General features: G+C 39.2%; 3 long non-coding RNA genes across 6 annotated transcripts in view; 1 reads left to right on the top strand and 2 right to left on the bottom strand.

The window, feature by feature from the left end:
* Positions 1 to 15,392, bottom strand: part of LOC135937058 (uncharacterized) — a 47,389-nt gene extending 31,997 nt beyond the window's left edge. The window contains exon 1 of one of the 3 annotated variants that reach the window (XR_010574435.1): positions 15,269 to 15,392. This is a non-coding gene — a long non-coding RNA (uncharacterized LOC135937058). Of the gene's footprint in view, positions 1 to 7,946; positions 8,017 to 11,580; positions 11,750 to 15,268 lie in introns of those variants that run through there. The other 2 variants (XR_010574434.1, XR_010574436.1) reach the window with 2 other exon arrangements.
* Positions 1 to 22,472, top strand: part of LOC135937056 (uncharacterized) — a 201,504-nt gene that overhangs the window by 131,676 nt on the left and 47,356 nt on the right. Inside the window, exon 5 of the long non-coding RNA XR_010574429.1 lies at positions 20,581 to 20,645. This is a non-coding gene — a long non-coding RNA (uncharacterized LOC135937056). The remainder of the gene's footprint in view (positions 1 to 20,580; positions 20,646 to 22,472) is intronic.
* LOC135937059 (uncharacterized) overlaps positions 19,737 to 22,472 on the bottom strand; it is a 96,260-nt gene continuing 93,524 nt past the window's right edge. Inside the window, exon 4 of one of the 2 annotated variants that reach the window (XR_010574438.1) lies at positions 19,737 to 21,041. This is a non-coding gene — a long non-coding RNA (uncharacterized LOC135937059). The remainder of the gene's footprint in view (positions 21,042 to 22,472) is intronic. The other variant, XR_010574437.1, reaches the window with a different exon arrangement.

Genomic DNA, 22,472 nt, shown 5'->3' on the forward strand with positions numbered 1-22,472 from the left:
TTCGATATAATAAAAGCGGCAATATAGCGCCATTTTCGGCGAGCGCCGCTCTCCGGAGCCGGTGGCGGAGTTGCCGCCATTTGTGCGCTGCGGACGACCCCGTAAAAGTAATAGAGCAGCTTATCTGAGCACATTTCGCAGCTCCTCTTGCGGCTCACGATATTATACGATTGCGGTATGCACGGGAATCTCACCAGCCCCATTACCTGCCGCCTTTTACGCCCTTCCTCCTCCTGTAATAACAACACCAAGCAACACCAAAAATGCGCAAGATATGGAGCAAAATAATGCCGGTGGTCCTTATTGCGTCATTTCGCTGTCACTCGGCGGCCCCAATTGCTGATTTGGACGTTGCCGCCGCCTGATGGGTCGTTCGCCCGCCCAGATCGGCAAACTTATGGAAATTCCCGGTCGAAACGCACCACACAAGCTTGAAGAGCGAGAATTTCCGCGGGTTCAATTGGGGCTGGCCACAATCTGAACCGAGCGTGCAGGCGAGAATATTTTTATGAACATTGATATGTAATGACTGTCATTTTTAATACTTAACTTGGCTAATGAGTCATTAAATAATTTCAGAAAAAGAAGATGGAAGTTTTTTCCGTCAAATAATTGCCAGTTAAATATTCCAAGGTTATTCAAGTTATGCGCCGCATAAAAAGAGTCTTTTGGTTTTAATAGAACCATTCCTGATGATTTAAGAGTAAATTTCTTCCAGCAATGATTTATTTTTAATGCATTCTACGATATTGGACTTTGAAAGAACATATACTCTCATCATTTATTTAATTACTGTTTTATTAAATATATTTTTTAAGTTTAAGTAGATTTAAACTTTAAGATAATTTAAATAGGAATCAAACAATCATACGGAGCTATTTAAATTATAAAGGTGAATTTAAAATGGCTACTCCTATAGGTGAATTTGTTATATTATTTTGATTTTAAAAGCAACCCATTACTTGTTGTTTGGCTGTGTCATTGTAAACAAAATTTTAGAAAATAAACGGTTTGCTTCATTTTATTTAAATTTTAATTGACTTAAGGTGAACGAAAAATAATAGCTATCAATTTTAAATCGGTGATGCGCTCTCTATGTAATTACATAAATAAATATAAACACTTTTTACCGAAGGGAAGTTTTAAAATAATGTTGGTTGTCAAAGCCAAACCTCACATAAAAAAACAATCGTCATTTCAAAACTTTTTTATAATCAGTGATTTAATTAAAATTATGCGTAATATTGGTCGTTTTTTCCTTCATACGATGCAAAAAGGTGCATTTGATGCAGATCTAAAACAGCTCAAGTCATGCGTGTGACTGTGTATTTATTTATAAGTATATGGAACACACAGCGCGTAATAAAAAGGTTATCAGCCAAATAAAATCTCATTTTCGTGCACACCAAATGACCTGACCACGCAGTAAAATATATTTTATGTATTTTTTATTGCTCATATAAATACACACGCAGCGACGGCGGCACAAGTGAATTTCTGGCGGCGTGCTCACTGCTGCATTGTGTTGTCTGCTTCTGCTTCTGCTCGACTTTCATATCGGATGAATAATTGTCTATTTTATCATTTCGTAATGGACAGCATTCCAAATGCTACAATTAACCTCTGCGTCTGATCTTGCTGAGGACGCCCGCGAATTCGTTTACCTTTATGGCTGTTTTCTTATTGTATCGCTCCTTTGAATTGTATTGAAAAACCACACGTGGCTATACCAACCGGCAGGTGCATTCATAACACTCATTAAGCAAAAGACATAAATCTTTCTCATGTCTTGTCTCTTTTTAATGAACGTTTTTTTAGTCAACGTTGGAGACTGACGGCGTATTCGCGATACGATAACAAATTGAAGACTTCTTGACATTTCCCCTTTAATTGTTTAACATTCCTTCAAGCAATAAATTTTGCGAGCATATCTTTTGCGCTTCGTTAGTATGCGTAAAAAGCGCCGTTGAACATCTTTTCTGCCGAATAAGTTGGCAATTTAAAATCTTTTTAACGAGATTTAGCATTTCACTGAATCTCCTCCTCTATTTGAAGCAGTGGCCCAAAGGTGATATAGCAAAAGAAAAGAGGATGAGTCAGAGAGTGGTATGATATTGATTTTTTGAACGGAGGAACCGCTGTCTTTTTTACTTTTTCTTCACTTCACATCACATTCCTTCGCCCTCAACCGTCTTCTTGAGCCTATGAAAAAATTTTAAGACGTGCGACTGGGTCACGCACTCAACAACCCTCTCAGGCGTAAAAGCTATTTATAATTTAATTTCTTTTTTAATCATTTAAAGGTCAGCTGTGACGTTTCTTGCATCAACATAGAAATAATTTTTAAAAATAAATTTTAAAATTAAAAAATGTACAAAGTTTGTCTTACAAATGGAAGGTGCAAAGTACTCTTAAATTTAGTATATGAATTAACCTTTGAGTTAATCAGTATAAAAGAACGAGCTTTTTCCATTTTTTTTTAAATTCCTGTCAAACATAGTACAGTTAAAAAAACTGCTAGTAAATAATGTTCCTTTTTACTAGCTATGTTAACAATATCACACAAAAAATTTGTTGACTATTTCTGGTAATTTAATATTTTTGTGGCATTAAATTAAATTCAGCTACACCTTTATTGTGTGCCTTACAATTTTATAAAAATAATTCAGCGTTGATTCCCAATTGTCACATGTCTCCCATTTAATTCTATTAAACACACTGGCAAGTGCTTGCAATGCGCTAGTTCGTGCTCAAACAAACCAATTCTGCACCGTACGTACTTTCAAGCCTGAATTTTTCGCGCCTCATCAATAAGTCAGAAGCTAATTATTACGGAACGGGGGCCATTGAGAGGCGTTAAATTAGCGCTGGGCCGGCTCACTTTCCGCAGCCTAATTCAATTATGCATAAGAGAACAACACTCTGTGCTCTTTTTAATTTTTACTCTGTATCGGTACATAAACATGGCTGTATGCGCAATAACGATGTGCGGTGGCCAACAATGGGATAAAAGAAGACAAAACTCTGGTCCATCTCTGTGGGGCCGTAAGCGCCGCCTCTGCTCCTCGAAATGGGAGGGCTGAGCTGTAAAATTTATTGCGCTGGGACAGCACCTGCAGCAGAGCCATCTAGTGTCCGCGACGGACACCTCCGTCCGGCATGGCAGCAGGCCAAGCGTAAGGAATGCCGAATGCCGGCATCACGAGATCTCAAATGGAGTGCTGGAATTACCGAGAAAGCACGACAATTCCGCCCTGTGTGCTTGGGCGGTTCCTGTGCCATTGTTTCACTGGAATAAGCTGAAATTGTCGCAAAGTGTCTGTTTCTGTGGCGGAGATTGTTTAAAAATGGTGTTGGTAAAATACAGTTTTTTAACTATTTTTTAAAAACTCTATAAAATTAAAAAAGGGAGAAATTAACCAAGTTACAGAGGCACTTTCTTCATTTGTAGAGTGATATTTAAATAATTGAACCGATTTAATGATGAAAATTTCTGCAACATTGATTATGCAACTTGCATGACACCGGAAACGCAACGGTTGCATAACTATGTGCTCTGCAGGGGTTTTAATAATATAAACTATAAAATTAAATAAGCGACAGTTTGGATAATGATAAAAATCAATTTTATGCTCATCAAAGGCCCGCTTATTCTTAATAATGAGTTAAATTAGGATTGGGAATGGAATTTATTTAATTATTGCTAAATTTTAATTAAAAATCAAATTGAAAAATTATTCAATCAAAGTTAAAATCAAAACAAACTTTCTGGGTTCGTTTTAAATTTTAAAAACACAACATAAGTAAAAACACGAAATATTTAAATTTGAAAATTAAAACTTAAGAAAATTAGAAGCAAAATATTTTTTAAAAATTATTAAAAAAAATATTTTGTAAGACAAGAAGCTCCAAGTTTTCCTGCACAGCGGCTTGCTTTTCCAAACGAACGCAAACGCAGGTGCTGTTTCGGCGGCTGTAAAATTCGCTCGGCACCTCACACAACTACAAACTTGGTCAATAATTCCCGTTCGCAGTTATCGACCAGCGTGGCTGCACGCCGGCCGGCTTTGCGCTCTCTGTTTAGAGACATCTCTGCTCGGCTGCTCCAATTTTTTGGCCTGTGCGTGTACGATTCGTTGATTTGCAGCTCGGCCGATGGCGTAGGTAAATTAATTTGGCTTCTAGTGACGCAATCGGCAAGTGGCAGATGGCGTGGGAATGTCGTCCCGGGAGGCGGCCTTGAGGCGGCCGCTGCGCGCCGCCCCACGAGGTGGTGCCCTCAGGTGGCCCCCGACAAACCTCCAGCGGCTCGCCGTGCCGCGAAAACCGCCGCGGCTCGCCTCGCCAGCCCTCCTTTCCACGGCCGAATCCGTGCCGAAATTCGGCTTTCTGGCGGAAATTGCGCTCGTAAAATCTGGCCGAGGCAGTGCGGCTTTTTAATGTGCGCGTTAATGCGCGCATGACTTTGATTTACGGCCCATAAAGTGCGGAATTGATGGAGCAAATTGTTTTTCGGAGGCTTGGAAGTGGCCCAAGAGTGGAATCCAACCAATTCATTAGACCGGCCGTAAAACTTATTTTTGATCGCGCCCGCTCACCTCTTTTCTCAGCTCTCGGCCCCAAAATGAGAAAGTTTGTTGACTTACACTCACGTGCGTGCTGTGTTTTGTGCACACACTAGATTTTTATAACTCCGCGCGTCTTCAATTCTCAAGTCGCAAAGTGTTTTGGAATTTTCAAGCGAGTGCACTGCTTTTTTTACCCGGTCGTGCATCAGAGAGGAAGCTCTCAAAGTAATAAAATTCAGATTTAATTAATTGCCTCGTAAAAGCGTTTTATGACGCTGTACAAATGTTTGCAGTTGGAAATTATAAAATAAATTCAGCTATTTAACACCTCAGGTTGAGGAAAAATGAGTGGAGAGTGCAGCAATAAAATTTAGGATATCTTTCGCACATAAAAACGTGTTGTGTACTTTTATGATGTAAATGCGATGCGGTCTCTACAAATTTATTCGCCTTCTAGCTTTAAAAAATTGCTGAGCTTGGAAAGCAGTTTATGGATTAACAGAATAATAATGTATCCCTTATATTCAACACTTAGTCAGGTCAAAGAGGGAATAAAGTTCACTTATTATCATAAATATTATCATGTCGAGATGGCTCATTTATAAAATTGAAATTTTTTTAGAAAACATTGTTAAAATTAAATATTAATGAGTTATTAAATCTGAACGGTGTCTATATAGAAATAATTTCGGGTAAAAATTGTATAACCGCATATAATCTAAAAATTTAAAAAATATGAAAGTTTTTATTCAGTCCAAAGTCAGGGGTTTAAAAACTTTGTTTTGTTTTTGCTAAATCAAATGCAAATACGTCAGAATGATTTTGCATGCCGCATGCTCTTATATTCCTTTCCTTTTTAATTTTTTCGTTCTTATCATAACCTTTCTCCAAGTTCGGGATGTATAACAACGGAATACGACTCGGTTAAATTTGCATTTTAAAGAACTGAGTTTTAAAAAACGACATTGAAGAGATGCACGAGTTATTCATTTCTTTAATAAAATATCTATTTTGTCAAAATAATGGTTTTAAGACTTGAGAATTTTCCAATGCTTATTTCGTTAAATTAAGAAGTATTTATAAATCGTTTAACAAATACTAGTTGAAATGCAAAAGTGAAAAAATTACTGAATTTTCAAAGTTCACAGTATTTTTTAGTGACGCTATAAATTTTTTAAACAAGCTTAAGAATAATTTGAAACATTTGCTTGACAAATTAAACGGATGGACTTTCTTAGTAAGCTTGGTAAGCGTCAAAAATGGCTTCCGATGATTTTTCTCACTGAAATGTATGCAGTTAGCTGAGAACACAATTCCGGTTGGATCGGCAGTATTGATATGGACTATACGTGTGCATGTATATATAACACCTTGATGCAATTTGGGTGCTCGTAGAGAGGCTCTCGTCGTCATGGCGGGAGGATTAGAAAGCAGACGCGATATTGGCGCGATTGCAGCCATTTAATGGACTTTTAATGCCGGAACGGCCGTTTACAAGAAAGAGCTGCCTGATTTGCATTTCTCATTTCGAGTCTCTCGAGATTAGATTTCGTGTTTCCATTTGCAAGTCAAAATCGCTCGCCCGCTCGCAGCAGCGAAGCTCTGCTCTTTCGCTGCTCCTCCCAGAGGAATTCAAATTAATTGCACCCTTATTTATTGCTCGGCGAAATTAAAAAACCGCTGCGTCGTGCCTGTTTTGTTTTGCCGTGGTGCAAAATGAGAGCAGCACGAACACTGTTTTTGTACCACACACACCATAGCGGCAGCCGCTCTGCGGGATTATCAAAACGACCATTTCCGAGCTGATAATGGCCGAGAAGGAGATGAGAAGTGGTTGTGTGTGATATTATTGCGGAACAACCCCTGCCGCATGCCTGGCATACTATCTGGGAAATGAGAAAAGCCGAGAAAAAGCTAACTGAGTTACGGCGACTTTTATGGCGAGGCGCGGCCTTTGCATTTCAACTGGCCGCGACCAGGCTCCCTGGGGAGGGTTTCATCAGGTGCATATGCTATCGCAGAAACAAAAGTTTTATCCAAAAATTATCACCTGTAAATATTGCAATAAAATACACGCAAAACAGTTATTTTCCTTTAGTTTGTTGCTTCGTCTGCTTATCGATTTAATTAAATTTTGCATAGATTAGTGCAAGGTTAATTTAATAAATATGATTAGACATCATATTGTTAAAAATTCACCAAACTACATATTTTTGTTTTTTAAAATGCTGGAAACAAAGGACAAGAAATTTAGTTGGTTGGATATTTATAAATGGAGAGGCCTACAGTACAGAAACAGCGAGCTGTACACTTGTACAGACGAAAACGTGTGTGACATTATTATCTTTGCAATAAATTCATTGTGAGAAACCTATTCTTTATTTTTATTGATTTGCTCAGAGCAGTAATAAATTTGTAAACTCAATTCTATTTGATGATAGTACCAATTAAGAATTCATGGATTTTTAGCTTTGATTTTCATTCGCAATAACGATTTTCGCTTGCTGCTTATGTGAGCGATGATTCAAAAGGGATGTGCTTCCACCCCGTTTAAACAATAAAAATAATATCTCCGTGTGCTGTTGATGCAATTTGATGGAGCCAAGCTAGCTGCTGCTGTGTGTGGAAAAGCGAGATCGTATAAGTTTTCAGCGCGTGTTTCGTATTATCCCGCGCGCAGACGAAACGCATCGAGGCGAGAGAACTTTTCTCCCGCCGGCAGCAGCCCTAGCAAATGGAATTTATTTTTGTATCCTCCCCAGAGGGCCGTAATAGAATGTCTGGAAAATTAAACTCATAGTTGCCCAAGCTACAGTTTTATTTGTTTTATTGTCTTTTAAGGTGCGGGCGAGGAAATAACAAACAAAGGGCGCGCACGCAATACAAGAACGGTTCCCTCGCTCGCAATATCCGTGAAAAAGACTAAAGGACGTGGGCAAACACGATCTCCTTTCAATGGCGACCGATCCATTTCTTAATTTTCACTTTCCCGCGGCAGTTTTCCACGAGTGGCAAAGCTTTATTCGCAGTTGGACGGACGAATGGAGTCTGTTAAATAATTTATAACTCCATTCCCGTTTCTCACATAGAACTAGACGTAATAAAAAATGATGTCTCAACTTGCGAGCCTGCCGCACGGCCAAAATGAGTAAAAAGCGAGACAAAATAAGAAGAAGAATCCAATTTTGAAGTCGTTTAAGTGAGACGTCTCGGATTCATGCAAACGCTTTTGAAAAAGCAGGTTCTCGGGTCAGAAATAAATAATGAACTTTTCATCTGCCGTACGACAGCAGCGGCACTTGAATACATAATTGGGAATTACAATAAATTCATGTGCCGCTCATACGCACTGATAATGCTAATGAAACTGGTTTTTACCTTGAGGAAGAACTGCGGCTCTCAGCGGCTGAAAAAGATTTAGGAGCGCACTGCTTCGAGAGTGCACCGGCGCCGAATCACAACTGAACCCTTTGAGGGAAATTTCCTATTCCTCCCTTACACCTTTGGGCAACTTTCTACTTTTTACATTGTTGCATCACGGGCTTTGTCTTGCATTTGTCGTGGGCGGACAAAGAGATCGTAAAGTGGCGTGAATCCACCGGAGTTGTGCGACAAAATTTGGCTCCACAAAAACAACCCTTTTGAGGCGCACAAAAGCGGCTGGGGGTTGTTGGCCGCAAAGCAGCAGTGCTTTCAGAGGGTACTTTCTAGGATCCCTCTGTGCTTCATAAAAACATAAAAAGGCCATTGGATCGTCGCCTCAACGTGGCCTTGGGCCCCAGCTTTTAAATTTCCTCTCGCTTAACCATGAGAACCTTAAAAATTTCAGCTTCCAACCAACCCTTTATTTCCATGATTTATATTTCTTTCCGCTTTTCTTTGCAATGCTACAAAATTACATTTTTATATGAAAGAAAATAAAAAACAAGCTCTAGCGCACACAGGACTCGCAAAAACGGTTTCTGGCAAACTTTGATCCGCAGCAAACATAAACAATTTGTTTTTTAACACGAATATATTTTATTAAATTTAGTTTCGCTATAATTAAGTGCAACATAACTTGCCAAGTTCAAATATATTGGTCAACTTGGAGCATCTTCCTGGTCAACCCTCAATGCATAGCTCACGCATTGCAAGCAATTTATTTGTTGGAAACTCAACATTTTTGCAACAAGTTCGCGTATTCTGCCACAGCTGCAAACAGAAAAAAATATTTAGCCACTGCACTTGAATCGGAGTCCAACACATAGCGATGGCTCTTATATATATGGCAGTTTGAAATTTACGAGACCACGCTCTGATGTTTTTATAACATTTGAGAAGACTCAATTCATTGGCCCCTCCAAGCGCACGCTGCCTCCGACAATGCCTTTTTGACATTTTAGGGCACATTAGTGGAAAAGGTTTCCATTTTTCATCTGCACTGGACTGGAAAGCGAAAGGTGACGCAAATCTCGCGTATTATGTCCAACGACAGCCGCTGCCTGACTGCAGCCGGCTTTGACTTTTCTATATAGGAAAACTGAGAGTTCTTAGCCAATGCTTTGCGCGGAGAGATACATACAAATTGTTATCTAGGGAGCCCCCTGGGAGTACACGAAAAAATACATATGCCAGCCACTTAGGTGGTCTCGAAACGACATCCGTAACGGCCATCAAAGAAGGTAAAACCCGATCCCCACTGCTGGAATTAATTTACGATTTTTCGGCTCTGTCTGTACACACGCTGCAGATGCCGTAAATCGAGCTGTCGCTCGGTCCTTGAATTTATTCGGAGCACGGCTAATGAGATGGAGAGCTGGGTCGAAAACGAGGATTCCTCTCGCCGCTCTCATTTCGCCGCTAGCATATGCTTTTCCATTCCACGGCGCAGAACATCATTAAACGAATATTTTCAACACCGTAAAATTCTATTGGGTGTTGAAAATGTTTATTCATGGGCTGACGATGCGATTGTCAGTGTAAAAGTTTTAAATGCGCAGAGTTTGGATTTGGAAACCAAAAGTCGGATGACCCCTTTAACGTAATTCAGAAGCCCCATCCCAAAACATAAAGAATCCTGAACTTTTTTATTTGGCAGACAGAATAACTTAATTCAAAATGTATTAATCAAGTCTTTTGACTTTGGAATTAGAACAATTTCAACATGGAGTATTGAGATCCATTGAACATTTTTGTAATTTAAGATCAAATTATTTTCAGCTCCTCAAAACCAATTGCAAATAAATAATATGTCAAAACATTATATGCCTGACAATTTTATTAAATATTTCCCATTTTTTGGGGTGCTTTTCTAATCAAACAAGAAATTAAACGATAGTTTTAATCATGCATTCATGAATTCACAACGTTACGTTTTAAGTTAGATGAACTGAAGAAAAATTCAACGAAATTGAAATCTTGGAGCGTAATTTTAACGTCAGATCTCTCCAGCAATAAATTCTGCTCTGCACCCAAGCTAGAAATTACCGCCTTATCTTTCACTTGCAGGCTATGGTGTGTTTCCACCGCACTTTTGTTGTCTATTTTTGTCCACCGTCACCCCGTGTTTGGAAACGGAGCGCAGAGAAATTCGATTAAGACGCGTAAATCAGGATTAAACAGGGATTTAGTGTTATCTCGGGCTTTTCTAATGCGATTCTCCGCCGACCAGCAGCGGCAGTTTTCTCTCCAGAGCAAGCCGATTTGTTTTGCCGCCTTCCCGAGGCAAGCAGAGCAGAGCAGAGGACGCTGGCTGGCTTTTCCTTTGTTTGCTCCTCAAATTGATGGGCTTATTGGAAAAAGGGTGCGCGCGTGAACAAACACGTTCTGCCGGGCACTGGAGAGGAGGAAATCAGAGCTGCTGTTGGCAATTGAGCAGTTTTTCTTCCACTGTCTGGCAAGGGGGACGGTCCCGGGCCGGCCTGGACGTAGCCAGAGAAATTAGAGGAGCCCTCCCGAATTGGGATACTACACGGCCTGTTTTAATGAGAAAAACGTGGACTGTAGGATTCGGGGCGTCACGCCCTGACAAAAACGCATCCACTTCTTGTATTTATTTAATACCACAGGTATCTATATCATAGATCTGGAAAGTATGGTAATTTCACCTTGAAAAAATCAATAAAACTTAAAAATTAGCTGGAAAATATTTGTAAATTTATTTATTTATAAATGCTTACTACGTCACTTTACAAACTTAGTATGGATGAACTTTTATTTTCAATAAAAACTTATTTAAGCACCCTTAGAATAACTAAAATTTTAACTTTGATATCTAAATAAAAACTTATGTAAATACTACTGTATTTAAAAACTTCAAATGTGGTATGCAAGAGTATTTCCCTCTGCATGGATATAACAAGTATTTAATGCCTCGGTGATCTTCTTACATGATCATGAAGATCAGCATTGCCCTATATTGAGTGAAGGATATGGAATGATTAAATTAAAAGTCCTTCTGTCATTGGCGATGATATTTGGTAAGAATGTTTAACACGATCTGTCTTAAATTTAGAAGTTTTGTTTTCCTGAAGTGTCGCCCTTTCTCATATAACTTCCTATTTTAATTGATTGTGATAGTGTATTTATGACAAAGTGTGAGAGTAAACATCCAACAATAAGTGTTGTCCTTCGTTCCAATAACGTATGACGTTGATCTCAATATATAGACTCCAAATTTGGGTTTATTTTCAAAACATTTTGTTTACATTTGTAATATCCAGCACAATCAGTCTGATCCTTGAAACTTTGCACTTGAAACGCAGATTCCCCGGAGTTTTCAAGTGCGACAATTCCTAAACATGACTAAATGAACAGCGGGAGAAGTTGGACAGAAAATTGACGCTTCGGGGCTGCTGATGAGTCAATTATCGCGGCCCCAAGGAATTTGCCGACTCTCTTAGAGACTGTTCTCATTAGAGCTAATGGTCTCAGGAAGATAATAAACGCGCGTCGCAGCACAGCCAGCGAACGGAAAAGCACAGCACCGCCTCCGTCGGCCGTTTTGATCGATTATTCGCGTTGAAATTACCTCTGAAAAGGCTGCAAGTTGCGTCGCTCTCCGCATCTTCGTTGGTCGGCGGCTGCTGGAAAACTCGGCGTGCACTCGTGCTGTCTTGTTGCGGTTTTTGCCAGAGAATTGCTGAAAAAATAAACATCTGCCCACATGGCTCAATACCAGGAACACACACTCCTTTTTGATATCATCGCTGCAAATCGACCATTCCGCTCGTACCAAAGGGTAATTATCGTGAATTAAACGCAGCAGCAGCGGGCCGTTAAGCGTGTGCATTTCGACATATATATAAAAATGTATTTATATGCCCATTGCCGGTGTGTGTTCGCTCACTCGCCGCTCTTGTGTACACCGACCTACGTATACGCGCTCGTTTTCATGGGCGTGCGGACATAAACACAAACCAGCATCTACTTGTATGGGCTTTTGTAATACGGACGTGCACGGCAGCCCATTGTTTTATCTGCACTGACCCGACCGCCGACCTGCCAGGATAAATTGCCCATAAAACTGTCTGCAACTGATAAATTTGTACACATTGTACGGCCCTTTGAGAACTGACTTTGCTGCAATTCGCTACACGACTTCTGGGCCTAATTATTGTAGCATAAAAGTTGCACATTAATCACATTAGGATTTTATAGCTTTATATGATGGGTCAATAAATTCGATTCTGCAAAAACGTTTTACGACCGCCAACTCACAGTTTGGATTCAATATTATGATCAATGGAAGAAATGTGAGAGCAACACATCTCTTCTTAGAAACAGTCTTGTGACTATATACAATGTTGCCGATTGTCGTCTGTATATAATATGATTCTTGTTGTATTTGATTGAGAGCTAGTTTTTACACTGTTGCGCTTATTCATTATTGCGTTAAAATTACACGTTGAAAAAGGTGGATAATAATTACACTTTACATTTTCCATTCAAAATACGAAAAAAGGTAAATATCTAGACTTGGGAATGTTGAATCGATCTGATCAACTTTACATTGCATTAATTTCTGTTTATGGAGCAGATATTTTGCAAACATGAACTAGAGATAATAAAAAAATGATACATTTTAACCAAATCAACCAACTAAATAATCAAAATGTCGATGAGAATGACAAAACTAATAAAATTGTTTTTCTGCTTATTAATGGGACAAAAACATTTTTTTAGTCGAATTTAATTATTTCTTGACTCTTCTAACTCTTCTTGATAAAATTTAGCTCTACAGTAAGTTTTGAATTTTTTTCTTCCTTCTCTTTTGAGAGTAGATAAATTACAATGAAAAAACAACAATAATACATAATTATTTCATCAAATATCTTTGGGAAAGAGGGTTGAAATAATGTTGACTGATAAATTAATTATGAAGATTTTTGTGGATGTAGTGATTTGCAGATGAAATCCGAACAAATCAATTATATACTTGAACTCAGATTATTTTAAAATACTAAGTGACAAATTATTTTGCTAACTGATGGTAGGACCCACCCTTTCGAATCAGGTTCTCCCAGGGTACGCCAATTTTGCAATGCGCAAAACGCACCACTGGTTTTTTGCGCAAAAATCAGCTGGAAAAAACCACCAGTTTTTGGGTTTTTCTGCAAATTTATTAATTTAACGCCGAAAAAGTCACATTTCGCGCCAAAAAAGAATTTTGTAAAATTACGGTCATAAGTAAAACGTTTGGTCATTTAATACTGATTTTGTAAAATCCCTTTTTTTGGTTATCCATCATAAGAATTTTTTATCTTCCATGAGAATGCATGTGTTTCGGGAAAATGGGGGTTTAACGAACCCTGGGTTCTACGCTGTTAAACGACTCGCGTCAGCACCGTGTGACTGACGGGTGAAAACGGAATATTTATTTTTAAACCATCTTTCTGCTGTTAAAGAATAATTCAAACCGCCTCCAATTGTTGGCTCACAACAAAAGGGCAGGACCGCGCTCCTGAACCGCTACATATCAATGTAGCTGACTTAATTCCTAATTTTCTAACTAGTCTGAATTAAAATTACTAAATAGGGTACAAATTAAATTTATTTTAAATAAGCTGTTCCACTGTTTCCAATGGAAACCTAACTAAACATTCGAGTATTTAAGCTAAAAAAAACTACGAAAAAATCGGTTTGTCGGTTTCTCAATTTCCTTATCCCGATCATGAACATATCATAATTAAAATGAAAAAAAAACGAATGGTGTGTAAATAAAAACTCGACAATGCCTCTTTACCCTAAATCAGCACCGGAGATGATCCAATTGGATGCGCCAAGTTAAATTTGCATGCAGAATTAGTTCTGGTAGAAACGTCACCCTGCACACTTCCCTCCCACCTCCGTCAGCCCGAGAAACATAAAGTTCATTTAATTTAGAGCCGAATCCAGTGATGTTGGCTGCCAGCAAATCAAATTACTCGGTCGCTCGGCTGCTGAACATCAATCCGGCACGATGTTGTAAAATCCACTCAGTGCCCACACGCACGCATTTCACCCGAGGCTGTGTGCAGAAACAGTCGCACATTGCACGTACGCCGCGCGCAGGGGCATAAATGTATTACAAAATACAGCTCTCGACATTAGTTTTCATAAAAGCCATTGCAGGCGATGCGGAATGAGCAGAGTAATGAATTTATCACGTAATACAAAGGGGGGAGATTTGAAGTAGTGTGTATGTGAGTGTAGCTGGGGGATGATGATGAGAAAATACAGCGCCCTGATGGAGAGCCTGGCGAGAGCGCACGCATGCCGCAGCCAACCAAGCAACCCTCTGCCCGCCTGCAGGAATTATATCTGACTGGCTGTGCGTGCCTCTTCGCACCATGAAGCAGGATTAATGGCATCCAGTTTTTGTAGCTGCCAGCAGAATAATTGCGGAATATGGCCGAGAATGCTGAGCGCCAAAGTTAATCTTTTTCTATTTCACTTTGCAATCATGGCATTTAAAAACTACGTTGTGCAACCGCAGATAACTCCTCTTCAGCTTCTTTGCGAAGTGTGAAAATGTTGCATTTTCATGATTCAAACATAGATAATATAAAAATTAATTTAATATTTGAACAATATTAATTTATTTGACATGAGGTTCGCAATAAATTTTAAAAATGGTCCAATTTTAACGTGTCTAAGCTCAAACACTGAAAATTTCACGATTTTTTCTTTTTTAATATTTTTAATAAATCATAATATGACCTGCTCATTTTGAAGCATTTTTCTTAAAATCCCGGAAATGAAGCAGCAAAATAACCTGTCTTTTCTCATTCAGCAGATTTCAGCTGAAAAGAAGAAATAATGTACACTTTTACGAGGGAAACGGGCGAATAATCCATTTCAGATAACAGCCAGTACGGCGCGGCATCCTGGGAATTTTCCAGCAGCACCCCCGGTCCTGCGAGCATGCATGCGTGCTGCGTTTTCCCCCTCGCACGAGGGAAAGAAACAGAAAGTGGCACCAGCTGAACACTCTTTTCCGAACGCCTTTAATGTCCCAAGTGCGATTCGCGACACGTTCGCTTGCTCGTACAAGTGCGCGCTGCCCAGGCTTGGGGATCAGCTCGCAGACGCTTTTTTTATCTTTCGACGTCCCAGAGGGCCGGAAAAAGAGGGAAAAGAAATTTCGCTGCTTGCCCGGCGGAGAAAAATAATAAATCGTGCGAGCGTTTGAGAAAAGTGCGCCACAAGAGGCTTTCCCAGGGCTATTTTTCACTGACCTGCGACGTTGTTATGGTGCATGCTAAATCTTGAGCCGCCCTTGCGGGGGCCCCGCCCTTCTGCAGAGGCAGCCCTTTTGAAATAATATTTCAGCCGCAGCAGCCAGCCGACACTATTATCACAACTGCAGGGTGGAAAACTTTAGACTGTCTCTCTGAACCCAGCAAACACTCTTATCTCACTGAAATAAAAACTCGATAACCTCCTAAGTGTATGAAACATATGAATCTCTTTCAACTAATAATCTTTGGCTCTTGATGACAGGCATACACGGATTGATTTTGTTTATTATATTAAATTTAAATCAAAATCGTAGGATTTTAGCTTATAATTTCTATCTTCTCCTTTCTAAAATTTACTTACCCTATTTTGGCAAAAAGTACACATAAACTATACGGTATTGAGGAAAATTTTTGCGCCGAATAAAATTGACAACCCTACAAAATCGTGTGAGTATGCGTTGGTACTCTCGCCTGCGTTTTTCAGGTCTGCGCAATATACGTTGGCAGATCTCTCTCTCCTTTCTCGCAGGGTGAAAATTATTACCTCGTAAAAATGCAGCCCGACACGCATTATGGACTGTTAAGAGTTCATTTCGCTCTCTCAGATAGAGCGCAGGCGAAAACACCTCGTAAAGCCTCGGCTTCATTCATTGCCACGGAAATACGAGCTGTTTATGAAAAAAATGCATCGCAATGTGTGACAACTTCATCCCTCTGGATGGCCGCTTTTACGGCCGTGACGCGTGGGCAAATTTATGGATGAGTTTTTCACATGAGACCAGCCGATAAAAAATAAACGCCTGCACAACTCCGCGTGCTCTCGTCTATACCTGACAAAAATCGTCCTTCCCATATCTTCGCGTGTGATGGATATTTTCAGAGTTTCGGGACTTTTATGCTCGGATAATGCGTCGTGCAACGTAAATTTTATCGCTCGGCGCGCACCACCTTTTATGATGTCGGCTGAATGTATATACTTGTCGTTTGGAATTTTTTGTGATGACACCTGAAATTTATGACGCTCTTTGAGAAGAATGTCCGCTCTCTTGAACTGTGTTTTGTGAGAATAGTGCAAAATGTTTGCTCTATATATACATATAGCAGAGACTGGAATTCCAGCATGTTGGTCTTCTGCGACGACTGCTGTGGAATTCAGTGTGAGAGTTCTGCAATCTCGGTTTGTAGTTTCCAAATGCCACAAAAAATGTTCCACGTAAAGAAAGACCTGAAACATCCACTAATTACTCTGCTAATTTGTTTCACTCAAAATTACTGCCGCAGTGAAAAGCGGATACCTGTGCAAAAAATAAATATTTGTTACGACATAAATTTAAAAAAACAACTCTTTGTACTAAAAGCGTAAATTGCGGGGATTTTTGGTAACGCAAAAAACTGGCAAGGAACAGTAAAAGCTATACTTTATTTCACAAGCATTGAAATAATGGAGCTTAAAACCCGTTTTCAAAAAAGAAATGACTTATTCATTCGCACAGCATCCAACATGCAAAACTTGTTTATCTAAAATTAGTTAATTAATGCAGTGACGAATCTTATTTGCCTGGATTTTCATTATTGCTATATATAGTTATGGTTGACGTTTGAAATATTTATTTTTTATTTGTACTTTTTTGTAGTTGAACTCAAATAATGCTCATCAAAGTATAGTTTGTTTCTCCTCTCTTTCATTATTCACTTCATGCATATTTAACAAATTTATATATTTTTTTACATTTATTCTGGCGTTATTTGCACGACGATGTAATGTGTCATAAGCTTGAAAACGCAATTGTACAGTACACTTGCGAGCAAAACAGGTGTATATCACAATGGGAGTCTTGTTGAGTCACACATTAATTTGGGCAGGAATAAAATTTTATTCGAGTGCGTCGGCTGTGCCCGTTTCCGTGTGTGTCAAGCGCCGTTTTGGCGTGTTGTTCGCCGTCACCGGCGACGTATACAACGGCATTTTACGGCGTCATCAAATTTGTCTAATTTGAGGGGTCGGTGGGAAAGCGAGTTGAAGTGAGCGAGCAGTAGAGCAGGAGTCGTAACATAAAAATAACGCATTAGAGCAGGGCATAAAGTGATGTTATTACCTTAAGAGGCCATAAGAAGCAGTCGATATAGAAAGTGAGATTTTTATTGTTGTCCCAGGCCATGGTCGGTGGCGGCGGCGGTAATAATCCATTCATTGATATTTCACTGCGCCTTTATTGCGCGCGGTGTTGAATTTTTTATTTACCTTGGCCGCAGCCAAAAGTGCTGCGCGATAATAATACTGCCTCTTTAGCTTTTATAATATGGCCCATTAGGAGACATAAAACAGGCGGTTTTGGCCTCCATTCCTCCTGCCTGGCTCAAGAGTCGACGCTTCTCTGCACAGACCTTTCCGAGCAGATTCCTTTTTATAAATGACATACGCTGTCTTGACATTTTAGGAGCGCGTGGATAAAAATTCCTCTTTAGGACGTCGCGCAACCGACCGACTAAGTCAGGTGTTTCGGGCCAGCTTTCGGCAGGCATGAATATTAAAATAGTATCTTTAGCTGCTGGCTAATATATTTCGCAAGAAACGCCACGGCCGCTCGTCGCATTGAAAGATCAAACAAAACATCTACGCACGATTTATCAGCAATAAAATGAATAAAGATAATTATCTTAAGAATCTGATATGCTCATGGATAAAAAATGCTAAGCGAAATACATGAAAACTCCATTTACTTCACATTTTAATGGGCTCTCAAGATATATGTAACCAGCACAAACAGTCACGCGGGTTGCAAAACTGCTGATATTCATGAAGATGTAGCTATTATAGGTTTCATTGACAATTTTTTAAATTACTGACATGTTGTGTAATTTCCTCTACTCCATACAAACTCACTTCCAAATAAAAAAAACAACTAAATATAAAAAATTATCACTTGGAAACAGGGTAAAATCAGTCTGTACAGTATAATATAAATGGCGTACAAAATCGAAACCAATATTACGAGATCGTGTTATTTATTTCTTTCCTCTCAGAATTTCGCTATAGCTCATCTCTATATCCTTAGTAAATCATCGCAGAGCTGGCAGAGCTTAAAACCCATTCGATTTTTGTTTTAATTTAAATTTCATCAAATTACTCGGTGTATCCGTTTATTACCTTAAAATTGAGGTTGTCGTTAGACGGTTTAATTTATTGATATTTTTTTATTTGCTGGTAAAACGGTTAAGTGCCCCAAATTAAATACAATAATGAGGTGTTTCGTTTTCAAACCTACCACTTCTGCATAAGTATTTGTTTGAAAATCACGACCAAGGTGACGTGCACTTTAAATTTCACTCGCTTATATGTCTCAGCATCAATCCCCGCAGTTTGATGTACGCACGGATAAGAATTATAAGCTGCAGGTTGTCATGGGCAAGGAAAATAATAATTGCCACTGCTGCATAAATTTGACGCGCAGCAGAGATGTAATCTGAAAAAAGCGCCGACAAGCTCTGCTCTTCGGGGCATAACTCTTGCTCTCAGCAAGCCGCTTCTTATTTCCAGCCGTTCCCAATCAGCCTCCGCCTTTTGGAGAGAACCATTTTAGATTTGTAAATCCCAGCTGAATAATTAATGCCTCCTGCGAGGAGGATATTTCGGGCCGGCGAAGGATTAATTCGACGCGTTGACGAAAAAGTTGTTCCTCCCACTGAATATGCGGCGCGTCAGTTGAAAAAACACCGCAAGCTGCTGCTGGCTGCCGCGACGACTCTCTCACGATGATATAGGAACGCGGCGACGGGTGATTTATAGGCCAGGTCGCAGGTAAAGAAATACATCAGCGGCAGCATTTCTTTATTCCCGAGATCCTCCTTCTTGGTTGCTATGGTTACTCAGCCGGCTTAACGACCAATGGAAGCCGCGGAGGCCATCATGAGAGAAAAATTAAAAAAAGAGCTAGTTCGACGTCGTGAACGGCTAATGGGAAAAAGATCGCAGCTCCTGATCCGAATTCTGTTTGGAGAGCAGCTTTTGTGTGCGATTCTGAGCCGCGTGTTTGCAGGCACGGCAGTGAAAGAAAGCTGCAGCAATTTATTGGTGATAAAATGTCACATTACTGCACACTCTAGGGAGCACGCTCTTGTCTGCCGTGACAACTTCTTTACTCTAGAATTTCAGCGTGTGCAACTGAAAGCCAGTCCCGCCGAATAATGTGATTTGATCTGGAAACATTGCTCTTTAACAGAGTTTTCATTCAGGCCAGAATAGTATAGGGAGGGTATATTTTGCTGTCCGATGTCTGTACATTTGATTCCACCCTTCGAAAAGTATTAAATCAAATTTGGGAAATTATCAGTGATATATATTCCTCTTTTTAAAAAGGGTCAAAAATTATTTTACAAAAAACACGAATGAATTAAAAAAAATTTACTTCTTAAGGGGATGTGTGATCTAAAAAAATTAATCACAAATTTTCAGTTTCGATGAATAAAACTACCATTCATTCATTCATTTATTAAATACTATAAAAAACAGTCATGTTTCAAATCGTGTGCCCCAATAACAACTCTAACCATCCAAGAACGTGACACTAAATTTGCTACCTTATATGAAGACTCTGTGATGGAAAGTTACTATATCCGGCAATTAAGTAATTAATGACAAAAGATCCCAAAAATATGGCCCTCATATGAACATTATCTTTCGGACTTTGTCAGGGCATTCATTTCAGGCGTTGTAATTTCTTAAAGTACACTATATATTAGAAAATAATCGCCCTCATTTTTCTAATACCTGACATTTGTAAGCTCCAATTCAATGTTCATTAAAATACAAATAGCCCGCTTAAATAATCCAGTCTTTATTAGAAAATTCACCTTTCGTTCCAGTCCCTTTAGCAGTCGTCATCATTTTACCTTGAAGGTAAAAGCATGAAACCACCATGATTTGGAGTGCATTATAAAGATATTGCATTAAAATAACAACCCGTGAAAGCTGAACAGCGCAGACGTCTTAATAGCTTCAATATAAAAAATTAAATCTTCTAAAACGACCGTATAGAAACGTGTCACTTCATATATTTCATCTTTAACGGCCATATTTCAACTTCATGAATAATAAAAATGACACCTTTTGGTAGGTAGGTTGGTCGTAAAAAAAATTAACTTAATCGTTAATTTGTACCATTATGGAGCTCTGGGATTGTCTTTTGTGCAAGCTTACTCTAATAAAACGTCTTTATAGCTACACAAACATATATTCATGTTAGTCATTAAAGAACAGCAAGAGTCGTAAAAGCATAATTCTCAAAATTTTTTGCCTCGATAAATTACAGATGGTGGTCGGAGACAGAGAGAGAGGAAACTCGGTGGCCCAAAAGGATTGCTCAGCACGAATATAGTGAGTACAAACGAACTTTTTTCCCTCCCTGCATTATTTCGAGAGCAATGGTGACAGGCGGGCTGTGGTAGTGACAACCGGTGACATTTCAGCTGTCCTGAGAAAATTCATGGCGTGGAAAATGCAGTGTCTCAATTAAAGAGCTACAACACCGACCATGCCGAATTTTACATCATAAAGGCTGAATGACTTGATCCAATTCAACTAGCAGGACTGCTCATGAAAATAATTATCGTCAGCATACAAAGGGCGTCAGTTACAGCGCAAACAGAGCTGCATATAGGGGGCTCCTTTATTTGATTCCTCTCTTCGGCCGCGGCAACTGCTGAAAGGCGGTCCTCGTAACTCATCGTCTGCACGCTGTTCTTGCCTTTTCCCAGACTGCAGCCGGCATTCCTGCGACAAAAAGGAAAAAAGCTTTAGAATCAACAATTCAAGGTGTCACACGTCACAAAATTGTCTTCTATAAATATTGGGGAAATTAAAACTGAATTCGATTTGCTTTCAGCATCTTTTGTCGATCACATTCGGTTTCAAATTCAACAAATGATAAGCTTCAAAAATTTAATTGCAGACAAGGAAAAATCTAAAACATATTGTTGACTTCACGTTAATTTCGTAGCTAGAGAAAAAGGTCTCTTTGTTATTGTATGACAGTTGAGTAAACTTATCTTAATAACTATACTTTACTAAATAATCGCACAGTATTTGCACAGTCAGTAATCACTCGCACAGGAATAATAGCTTTTTTCTACACATTTAGTGCTGAAAATTAAGCATTCTCGTGAACATTGTTTCCAAGACCCTTCAAATTTTGATTGACCGTAAATCAGGGGTGCTAAAAACTTGCATGATCAATTTCAGGTACCTTTGCTATGAATTTATTGAATTAAAGTCCGCAGAAGTGAGAATATATATATCATGAGGCTGTAAATTTAGCATTTTCATTGGTCTGTTAGCCTAAACTTTATTATCTTACACATATGGACACTAATTTTTGGAACCTTCAATCTAGTCTTATGCAGATGGCCAACATGATACATTCAAACAATTTTTAAACCTTAAAAAATTTACATATTACATTCTTCGAGAAAATCCTTACGTCATCTGTAACGGTTCCATATAGTGTAAAAAAAGCAAAACTTGAAATGGCATCGCCGCTTTTTTGTTCTCTTGTCGTTTTATCTGGCAGTGGAAATCGCGATATCATGGAAATGCTGCCGGGTCTATTGACTGTGGAGACATCGGCGGCGTTTTCTTTTATTCAGTTCCGCACCATTTAGCGCATAAGAAAAGAGCGCACAAAGAACGAATGCCAGTAGGAAAGTCGCATGAGAGATAACACCCTTTCGCAAAATCTTAATGGGCCAAAGTATTTCTTTACAAATAATAAAAAGGAAACGCAAAATGATGAGGAAGTCACTCCATAAAAGTACGCGCGCGAGAGATCATAAATTTTTATTGCTTGTTTTTATTATATGCAGCCAATAGTGGAGCACACAAAAAGAGCGCCGAGGGCGTTGAGAAGCACTTGAAAATCATAACGCATGTCCGTCAAATGTCTCGCTGCCGTATTTGCTCTTTCCAAGTGGCTGAATTTCGACTCATAAACATACACATCAGTTGGTGGCAAAGTGACTGATTTTAAGGATTGTGCAATATGATCGTGATGTTTTGACAAAGCTTGTCCATTTGACATTAACGAATAATATTGATGTTGGTGCCATTTTTTTGCAAGGAATCAAATCGAAAAAGTAAATCACTTAAAGAGAATTTTTACTCGAAAAAAATAGAGATAACAGTTTGCACTGCTGGCTTTAGGAAGTT

This window comes from Cloeon dipterum, chromosome 2 (assembly GCF_949628265.1).
Source record: "Cloeon dipterum chromosome 2, ieCloDipt1.1, whole genome shotgun sequence".
NCBI lineage: Eukaryota > Metazoa > Arthropoda > Insecta > Ephemeroptera > Baetidae > Cloeon > Cloeon dipterum.